General features: G+C 35.6%; 1 pseudogene; it reads left to right on the forward strand.

The window, feature by feature from the left end:
- Positions 1-1,181: 1,181 nt before the first annotated feature.
- LOC140522807 (cytosolic purine 5'-nucleotidase pseudogene) lies at positions 1,182-2,694 on the forward strand (annotated as a pseudogene).
- The last annotated feature ends 7,062 nt before the right edge of the window (positions 2,695-9,756 follow it).

The raw sequence follows: 9,756 nt of genomic DNA on the forward strand, positions 1-9,756 counted from the left end.
AGAGAAATATATCTGTATTTAATTGTAGCTTTGGGGGAAGGGGAAAGGGGAATAGAACAAATTAAAAATGTGCACAGCAGAGTACAAAAACTCTTACAAGGAAGCAAAGAAAAGAGGAACAGCTCTCAACACAATGTGTAGTATTTACCATGCAGGCTTTTATAAAATGAAAATTTATTGTTACATATTTTGAATCCTCTCTTATGTTCTGCTATGCACATGACCACCCTCTTTTTCTTTCTTACTTTGTATTTAGGTTCCAATATGAAAGCTTATGATAAGTTTTTTTTTTTCTTTTCTCTATTCTGTATTTGTATTATGATGTTTGAGTCTGAAATATATTTTTAATTAATGTATTTACTTTTAATTTTCAACATTCATTTCCACAAGATTTTGAGTTCCAAATTTTCTCCAATCTCTCCCCTCCACCACCCCAAGATATCATGAATTCTGATTACCCCTTCCTTCAATCTTCCCTCCCTTATATCACACCCCTCCCTTCCCTTATCCCCATCTTCTCTCTTTTCTTGTAGGGCAAGATAGATTTCTATGCTCCATTACCTGTTTTTCTTATTTCCCAGTTGCATGAAAAAACAATTCTCAACATTTGTTCCTAAAACTTTGAGTTCCACCTTCCCTCTCTTTGTCCCTCCCCACCTATCCCCACTGAGAAGGCAAGCAATTCAATATAGGCTACACATGAGTAGTTATGCAAAAGGCTTCCATGATAGATCATGTTGTGAAAGACTAACTATACTTCCCTCCATCCTATCCTGTTCCTCATTTATTTTATTCTCTCTTTTGACCTTGTCCCTCCTCAATAGTGCTTACTTCAAATTACTCCCTCTTCCCATTTGTCCTCCCTTCTATCATCTCCCCACATCCCACTTATCCTCATCTCCCTTACTTTCCTGTAGTGTAAGATAGATTTTCATACCCAATTGAATGTGCTTGTTATTCCCTCCTCAAGCCAAATTTGATGTAGTAAGCTTCACTTTTTCTCTTTCACCTCCCCCTTTTTCCCCTCCATTGAAAAAGTTTTTTCTTGAGCCACTGAGCAAAAAGAGGGACCAGAGGGCAGTGGGGTCAGTGCTGCAGCAGTTGCCTGTTGGGTTGGAGGGGTTGCAAATGTTAAAAATATGATCTCCTCTTGAAGTGATCGGTTATAGAACACAGCAGAGATGCCAGCTAATATGGACAGGCATGCACTGAAAAAATATAAGAGAGAAGTTTATCATTGGGTATTTGCGAACCAGAGTTTAGCCATGGAAAAGATAAAGTGTTTTAGTTTTGATATGGATTACACACTTGCTGTGTACAAATCTCTGAGGTATGAATCTCTTGGTTTTGACCTGACTGTTGAAAGATTAGTTTCCATTGGATACCCCCAGGAGCCTCTCAGTTTTGTCTATGATTCTACATTTCCTACCAGAGGACTGGTCTTCAACACAATATATGGGAACTTGCTGAAAGTTGATGCCTATGGGAACTTCCTGGTATGTGCACATGAATTTAACTTCATAAGGGGACCTGAAACTTGGGAACAGTATCCAAATAAATTTATCCAGTGAGATGATGCAGAGAGATTTTACATTCTGAACATACTGTTCAACCTCCCAGAGACCTATCTGTTGACCTGCTTACTAGATTTTTTTTTAATAATTGTACCAGATATTCCAGTGGCAAGATGGGATTTAAAGATGGAGATCTCTTTATGTCTTTCTGGAGCATGTTTCAGGATGTGAGAGATGCGGTTGATTGGGTTCATTACAAAGGTTTCCTCAAGGAAAAGACGGTTGAAAATCTAGTGAAATATGTGGTCAAAGATGGGAAGCTACCTTTGCTTCTAAGCCTAATGAATGAAGTAGGAAAAGTATTTCTTGCTACAAACAGTGAATATAAATATACTGATAGAAATATGACTTACTTGTTTGATTTCCCACATGGCCCTAAGCCTGGGAGTTCATATCCATCATGGCAGTCCTATTTTGATTTATACCTTGTGGATGCATGAAAACCCCTGGTTTTTGGAGAAGGCACAATTCTGAGGCAGGTGGACACTAAAACTGGCAAGCTAAAGATTGATACCTATACAGGCCCCCTCCAGCATGGAATTGTCTATTCAGGAGGTTCATCTGATAAAATCTGTGACCTACTGGGGGCCAAGGGCAAGGATATTCTGTATATTGGAGATCACATTTTTGGGGATATCTTGAAATCAAAGAAATGACAAGGGTGATAGACTTTCCTTGTGATTCTTGAATTGGCACAGGAGCTGCACCTCTGAACTGACAGAAGGTCACTTTTGAGGAGCTGCAGAGCTTGGATATATTTTTGGCACAACTCTATAAGCACCTGGACAGCAACAGTAATGAGTGCCCAGATATCAATTCTATTCAGAGACGAATTAAGAAAGTAAGTCATGACATAGACATGCCCTATGGGATGATGGGAAGTCTTTTCTGCAGTGACTCGAGACAAGCACTCTTCACCAGTCAAGTGATGTGCTATGCAGATCTCTCTGCCACCTCTTTTATCAACCTCCTATATTATCCATTCAGTTACCTCTTCAGAGTTGCTCATGTCCTGATGTATCAACAATGGAGTACATCCACATGCTCACATCCCCTCTCACTAAGCAGAACAGTACATCTGTGGATTTTAAAGACACTGACTACAAATGGCACCAGTTGACACACTCATCAGTGAGATCAAACCTCCCAACCTCTTCCCACTGGCCTTCCAGGAGATCACATGCTGCCATTTTGAGGATGATGGTGTGGAGGAGGAGTAAGAAAAAAGGAATCAGTATGTTGTCACAAACTGTGATCTAGGATGCTACCTGTGAGACACAGAACAGACTACTGAATTATTCATTCTAATTCAAGAGAGAGGAAGGAGAATGATAAGTTTTCCCATCCTGAAACCCAAAAGGATACAAATTGTGGGTGGGATTAAGAAGATTGCAAAGAAGGAGGACTCAGAAAATAGAAAGAAAGTGAAGAAATTGACATGATGTGTATGTGTATTTTCCATCTTCTATCTGCCCTGATAACAAGAAAGTTCTTTTAAGTTATAAGTATCATCTTCCCATGTGCTGAATGTAAACAGTTTAACCTTATTAAATCCCTTATGATTTCCCTTTCCTCTTTATATTTTTATGCTTATCTTGAATCTTGTATTTGAAAGTAAAATTTCCTTTTTTGTTCTGATCTTTTTGTCAAGAAAGCCTGAAAGTCCTCTATCTCATTGAATATCAATTTTCCCCCCTGAAGGATTATACTCAGTTGTGTTGGGCAGGGAATTCTTGGTCGTAATCCTAATTCCTTTGCCCTCTGGAATATCATATCCCAAGTCCTATCATCCTTTAATATAGAAGCTGTTAAATCTTCTGTTATCCTGACTGTGGTTCCAATTTCTTTCTCTGTGCTTGCCTGCAATATTTTCTCCTTGAACTGAGAGGTGTGAAATTTGATTTTAATATTCCTGGGAGTTTTCATTTCAGTATCTCCTTGAGTAGGTGATAGATGGATTTTTTCAATTTCTATTTCATCCTCTGGTTCTGAAATATCAGGGCCGTTTTCCTTGATAATTTCTTGTAAGAGATGTTTAGGCTCTTTTTTAGATCATGACTTTAAGGTAATTAAATGATTTTTAGATGATCTCTCCTGGATCTATTTTCCAAATCAGTTGTTTTCCCAAGAAGATATTTCACATTGTCTTCTATTTTTTTCATTCCTTTCATTTTGTTTTATTTTTTCTTGATTTCCCATAAAGTCATTAGCTTCCACTTTCTCAATTGTAATTTTTAGAGAAATATTTTCTTTTGAATCCCGTTTTCCATTTAGCCAATTCTACTTTTTAAGGAGTATTTTCTCCAGTGAATTTTTGTGCCTCTTTTTCCATTTGGTTAAGTCTGCTGTTTAAATAGTTCTTTTCATTGGCTTTTTGTACATCTTTTGCATTTGGCTTTTAAGTTGCTATTTTCTTCAATATTTGTGTGTGTGTGTGTGTGTGTGTGTATGTGTATGTGTGTATCTCCTTTACCAAGCTGTTAACTCATTTTAATGATTTTTCTCACATTTCTCTTTCCAAATTTTCGTCTATCTCTTACCTGATTTTCATATTGTATTTTGTGTGAGACTAATTCATATTTTTTCATGGAGCCTTTGGATGTAGGAGTTTTGACTTTTTTGTCTTCTTTTGAGTATGTGTTTTGATTTTCCTTGTCACCATAGAAACTTTGTATATTCAGATTTTTTTCTATTGTTTGGTCATATTCCCAGGCTATTACTTAACTTTTAACTCTTTGTTAAAATAGGGTTGTGCTCCCAGGATGGAGGGTGCAGAACCCTAAGCTTCATGGGTTTTTTGTAGCTGTTTTCAGAGAGACTTATAGGAATCTAAATTTTCAGTTTTCCAAGATGGAATGGTCTAAGGAGAGGTGTTTGCTACTCTTCTGGCCTTTGTTTTGATCTCTGAGTGACCAAAAGCACTCTTTTCCACCCTGAAACTGTGATAAGGGTCCCTCATCTGCTCCCCTGTGGCCTACAAATTCCAGTGTATTACTGATCCTCCTTGAACCGGTATTGTCACTCAGGATTGCAACCTGAATCTGAGTATGGCAAAGCAACAGAGTCCTGCCTCAGGGCCAGCAAAATGACCCTTATAACCTCTTTCTGACAAGTTTTTGAGCCCCTTACTATCTCTTTGTTGAGGACTCCAGAAGCATCTCCTACCACTGCCAATTTTGTGGCTTCAAGGACCTGCCCCTGATTTTCTAGAACTGGGACTGTGCTAGAGTGGCCTGCCCTATATTTTGTTCATCTCTCAAACTCATGCAATAGGCTTTTCCTGCTGACCTTCTAAGTTGTCTTGGGAGGGAAAATTGTTTTATTCCCCTCTTTTGTGGATTATACTGCTCTAGAATTTGTTTAGAGTCATTATGTAAAGGTTTTTTGAGGGATTTGGAGGAGAGCTGAGTTCAGTGTCAGCCTTTCCTCTGCCATCTTGGTTCTGCCTCACCAATTCTGTTTTTTTAAGGTATTATTTACTTTAGCATTTCTGTGCCTGTTTCACCAGACTATTAATTGTCTTTTCATTATTTTCCTACTTCACTCTGATTTCTGTGTTTAATTTTACATCCACTTCTCTTACTTCATTTGGAAATCATCTTTTGTACCTAATCCAGAAATTCTCTTTCAGTTTGTGTCCAGTTCACATTTTTTTCTTTCAGATTTTGCTTATAGTAAGTTTGACCTAATTAACTTCCTCTGAGCTTGTGTCTTGATCTTCTCTATCACTGTCATAACTTTTGATGATTAGGTTCTATTTTTGTTATTTCCTTATTTTTCTACCCTGTTTCCTGATTTTGTTCATTTATTTTTAACTTATTTATTTGTTTTTAATTTTCAACATATACTTTTATAAGGTTTTGAGTTCTAAATTTACCCCCTCCTTCACCTTTCCTTCCCAAAATGGCATACAATCTGATATAGGCTACACATGTACAGTCATCTTAAACACATTGCCACATTAATCATGTTGTGATTGAAGAAGGAAAGGGAAAATCATGAGAAAGAAAAAACAAAAAACACAAAAGAGAAAACTCTATGCTTCAATCTGCATCCAGACTCTGCAGTCCTTTCTCTGAATGTGGATCGCATTTTCCATGAGTCTTTCAGAATTGTCTTACATCATTGGAATGCTGAGAACAACTAAGTCTATCAAAATCAACTATTGCACAATGTTCTCCTGGTTCTGTTCATTTCATGCAGCATCAGTTCATTCAGGTCTTTGCAGGTTTTTCTGAAATTCACCTGCCATGATTTTAAATTTTATTTTAAAGTTGGGCTTAGTTTCTGGTGTGAGACAGGGTGGGATACTGTTCTAATCTTCAGGTGATTTTGCTCTGCTGTTTTTGGAGCTAGTTCTGGGGGTTTGGAAGTTTTCAGTACTTCCAAAGTGGTATGATCCAAGGAAAGGTGTGGTTACTGCTCTTTTGGCCTGAACTCTGATCCCTAACCAGGAAGGGCTTCTCATTCATTGAGACTGTAATCAGTACTGTTCATTAGAGTTCCTGCTTTCTCAAGACCAAAAGTATTACTCTCCGCCTTTGATGTGTGACACAGCAGTGGCTATTGACAATGTTGTTGACAAAGAGTGTTCAGTCCTGAGTCCAATGCTAGAACATGAGTTTGCTGTAATGCCTTTCTGACCATTTGCTAGATTCTCTTTCCCTCTCTTCCCTGAGAGCTTCAGAAGCTACTGTTGTTTCTGTCAACAACATCTGCTCCAAATATAGTGTTTTCTCCACATGGGCTGTGGCTAGATTTCTTATATATTTCTCCTTCAGATCTCCTCAGTTATCTTGGGCTGGACAAATGTCTCTTCTTGATTTTTTGTTGGTGTTACCACTCCAGACACCAATTTAAGGTATTATTTGAAAATTGTTTATAGGGGAATATGGAGAGCTCAACTGAATGCTTCCTGTACTCTGTCATCTTGTTTCTGACTCCAGAAGTGTAGTAAAATATAAATTGAAAGAATTCATCAATTACCAACCACCACCATCAATATCCACAAATGAAAATTCCCAGAAATAGTACAGCCAAATTCCAGAAAAAAACAGGTCAAAGATAAAATACTTTGAGCAGTTATAAAGAAACCATTCAAATATTGTGGAGACATAATCAGGATCACACAAAATTTAGCAGTTACCATATTAAAGGAGAAAAGGTCTTGGAATATGATAGAAAGGGGCTAGGATCACAACTAAGAGTAACCTACCTATTGAAATTAAGTATGTGTCTTCAGGGGGGAAATGGACATTCAATGAAATACATGACTTTCCAGTATCCCTGATGAAAAGATAGGAATTAAATAGAAAATTTGACTTTCAAATAGGAGACTGAAGAGAACCATAAAAAGTTAAACATGAAAGAGAAATCATAAAGGATTGAATGACATTTCTCATTCCCATATGGTAAGATAAAACTTGTTACTCCTAAAAACTTCATCATTATTTGAGTAGATAGATTCTATATGGCGAGAGGACACAGGAGTGAATCAATAATGTTGGGATAATTGAAAAAAAATATATAGACCTCTGGAGAAAATGGAATGGCAGTATAAATGAGCACATCTGTTGCTCAGCTGTACATGGATATTACAAAAGAGTATTTATTGGGACATGAAAACCTCACAAATAAACGTAGGAAAGAAGAAATGTTAAGCGCACACTTTTCAAATCAAAATGCCATAAAAACTGCATTTGATAAAGGAGAATGAATAGAAAAAATCAATAATAAAACAAAATAAAAATAAAGCCAAAATGCAAAAAAAGGATAGTAAGAGTATAGAATAAAAATTAATTTGAAGATAAATACTTTAATTCTAAAAATTTAATGAGTCAAATAAAAAATAGAGAAATGATCAATAATTTCAGAATGAGAATGAGAAATCTGAGACAACATTCCAAATTTTGTGACATGGAGTCAAAATAGTACTAAGGGCAAAGTTTATATCTTTAAAAGAGATAAAGAGCAGATCAATGAATTGGGCATGCAACTAAAAAAAAACCTAAAGAATAAATTAAAATCTCCAATTAAACACCAAAATGGAAACCTTGAAAATTCAAGGAAGGATTAATAAAAATTGAAAGTTAAAATATCTTTCAAATGATAAGTAAATAAGGTCTGATTTTATGGAAAAAGACAAAATATTGGTTAATTTATTTAAAAAAAAATTTTAAAACCCCACAAATTTCCAGTATTCAGATGAAAACAATTAATGCACCATCAATGAAGATGCAATTAAAACAATTAGTAGTAGGTATTTTACTTTATAATGTGCCAGGAAAAGTTACAGTCTAAGGGAAATGAATGGATATTTAAAAAAAAAAACTGCTCAGATAAACAGAAGAGAAAATAAAATATTTAAACAACCTTTTCTCAGAAAAAGAAATTGAACAAACCATCAATGAGATTCCTAAGGGAAAAAAATCCCAGCACTAGATAGATTTACAAGTGCATTCTATTAATCATTTAAGGAACAATAAATCCCAACATTAAATTAATGATTTGAAAACTAGATAAGGAAGTTCTCCAAAATTCCTTTTATTAAACCAATATGGCTTTGACATCTAAACAAAAAGAGAGAAAAAATAGAGACAGAAAATTCTAGAACAATTTCTCTAACCAATATTGATGCAAAAAAAAATTAAATGAAACACTAACAAGGAGATTGCAACAAAAATCATGAAGATTGTACATGGTGGTTCAATTGAACCTATTGACTAGGTTCAATAGTAAGAAAACTATTAGTTTAATAGAAAAACTATTAGATAATGGATATCAATAACAAAAAACCCAAATCATATGATTATATCCATAGGTGTAGAAAAGGCTTTTGACAAAATACAACAACCATTCTGATTAAAAACAAATATCAAACATAGTAATAAATGGAGTCTTTTTTAAGATTTAAATTTATTTATTTATTTTTAGTTTTCAGCATTCATTTCCATAAGATTTTAGTTCCAAATTTTCTCCCCATCTTTCCCCTCCACCCACCCCAAGATGGCTTACATTCTGATTACTCCTTCCCCAAGTCTACCCTCCATGTTATCACCTCCTTCTTATTCCCTTCCCCTTTACTTTCTTGAGGGGCAAGATAGATTTCTATACTACTTTGCCTGTATATTTTACTTCCCTGTTGCATGTACAAACAATTTTTAATATTTTTTAAAACTTTGAGTTAAAAATTCTCTCCCATCTTTCCTTCCCACCCACCACCACTGAGAAGACAAGCAATTCATAATAAATTATTGTGCAGTTATGAAAATATCTCCGTAACAGTCATGTTGTGAAAGACTAACTATATTTCCCTCTATCCTATCCCACCCTCAAATTATTCTATTTTGTCCTTTGACCCTGTTCCTTTTCTAAAGTTGTTTTTTTTCTGACTACACATTCCCTCAATCTGCCATCTCTTCTGTCATCCCCCCTCTTATCCCCTTCCCCACTACTTTCCTGTAGGGTAAGATACCCAGTTGAATGTGTATGTTGTTCACCCCTTTAGCTAAATCCAATGAGAGTGAGGTTCACTCATTCCTTCTCACCTCTCTCCTCTTGTGAAATCTTTTTCTTGCCTCTTTTATAGGAGAAAACTTGCCCCATTCTATCTCTCCCTTTCTCCTTACCCCAATATATTCCTCTTTCACCCCTTAATTTTATTTTTAGATATCATACCTTCATATTCAACTCACCTTGTGCCATCTACCTACCTACCTACCTACCTACCTATCTGTCTATCTATCTATCTATCTATCTATCTATCTATCTATCTATCTATCTATCTATCTATCTATCTATCTATTTCCTCCAACTACACTAATACTGAAAAAGTTGCAAATATCTTTCCATGTAGGAACATAAGCAATTCAGCTTTGATAAGTCTCTTATGATTTCCCTTTCCCATTTATCTTTTCATGTTTCTCCTGATTCTTGTATTTGAAAGCCAAATTTTCTATTGAACTCTGATCTTTTCATCAAGAATGTTTGAAAGTCCTCTATTTCATTGAAACTCCATTTTTTCTCCTGAAGGATTATACTCAGTTTTGCAGGGTAGCTAATTCTTTGTTTTAATCTTAGCTCCTTTGACCTCTAGAATGTCATATTTCAAGCCATTCTATCTCTTAATGTAGAAGCCACTAAATCTTGTGTAATCCTGATTGTACTTCCACAATACTCAAAT

Source organism: Notamacropus eugenii, chromosome 2 (genome assembly GCF_028372415.1).
Source record: "Notamacropus eugenii isolate mMacEug1 chromosome 2, mMacEug1.pri_v2, whole genome shotgun sequence".
NCBI lineage: Eukaryota > Metazoa > Chordata > Mammalia > Diprotodontia > Macropodidae > Notamacropus > Notamacropus eugenii.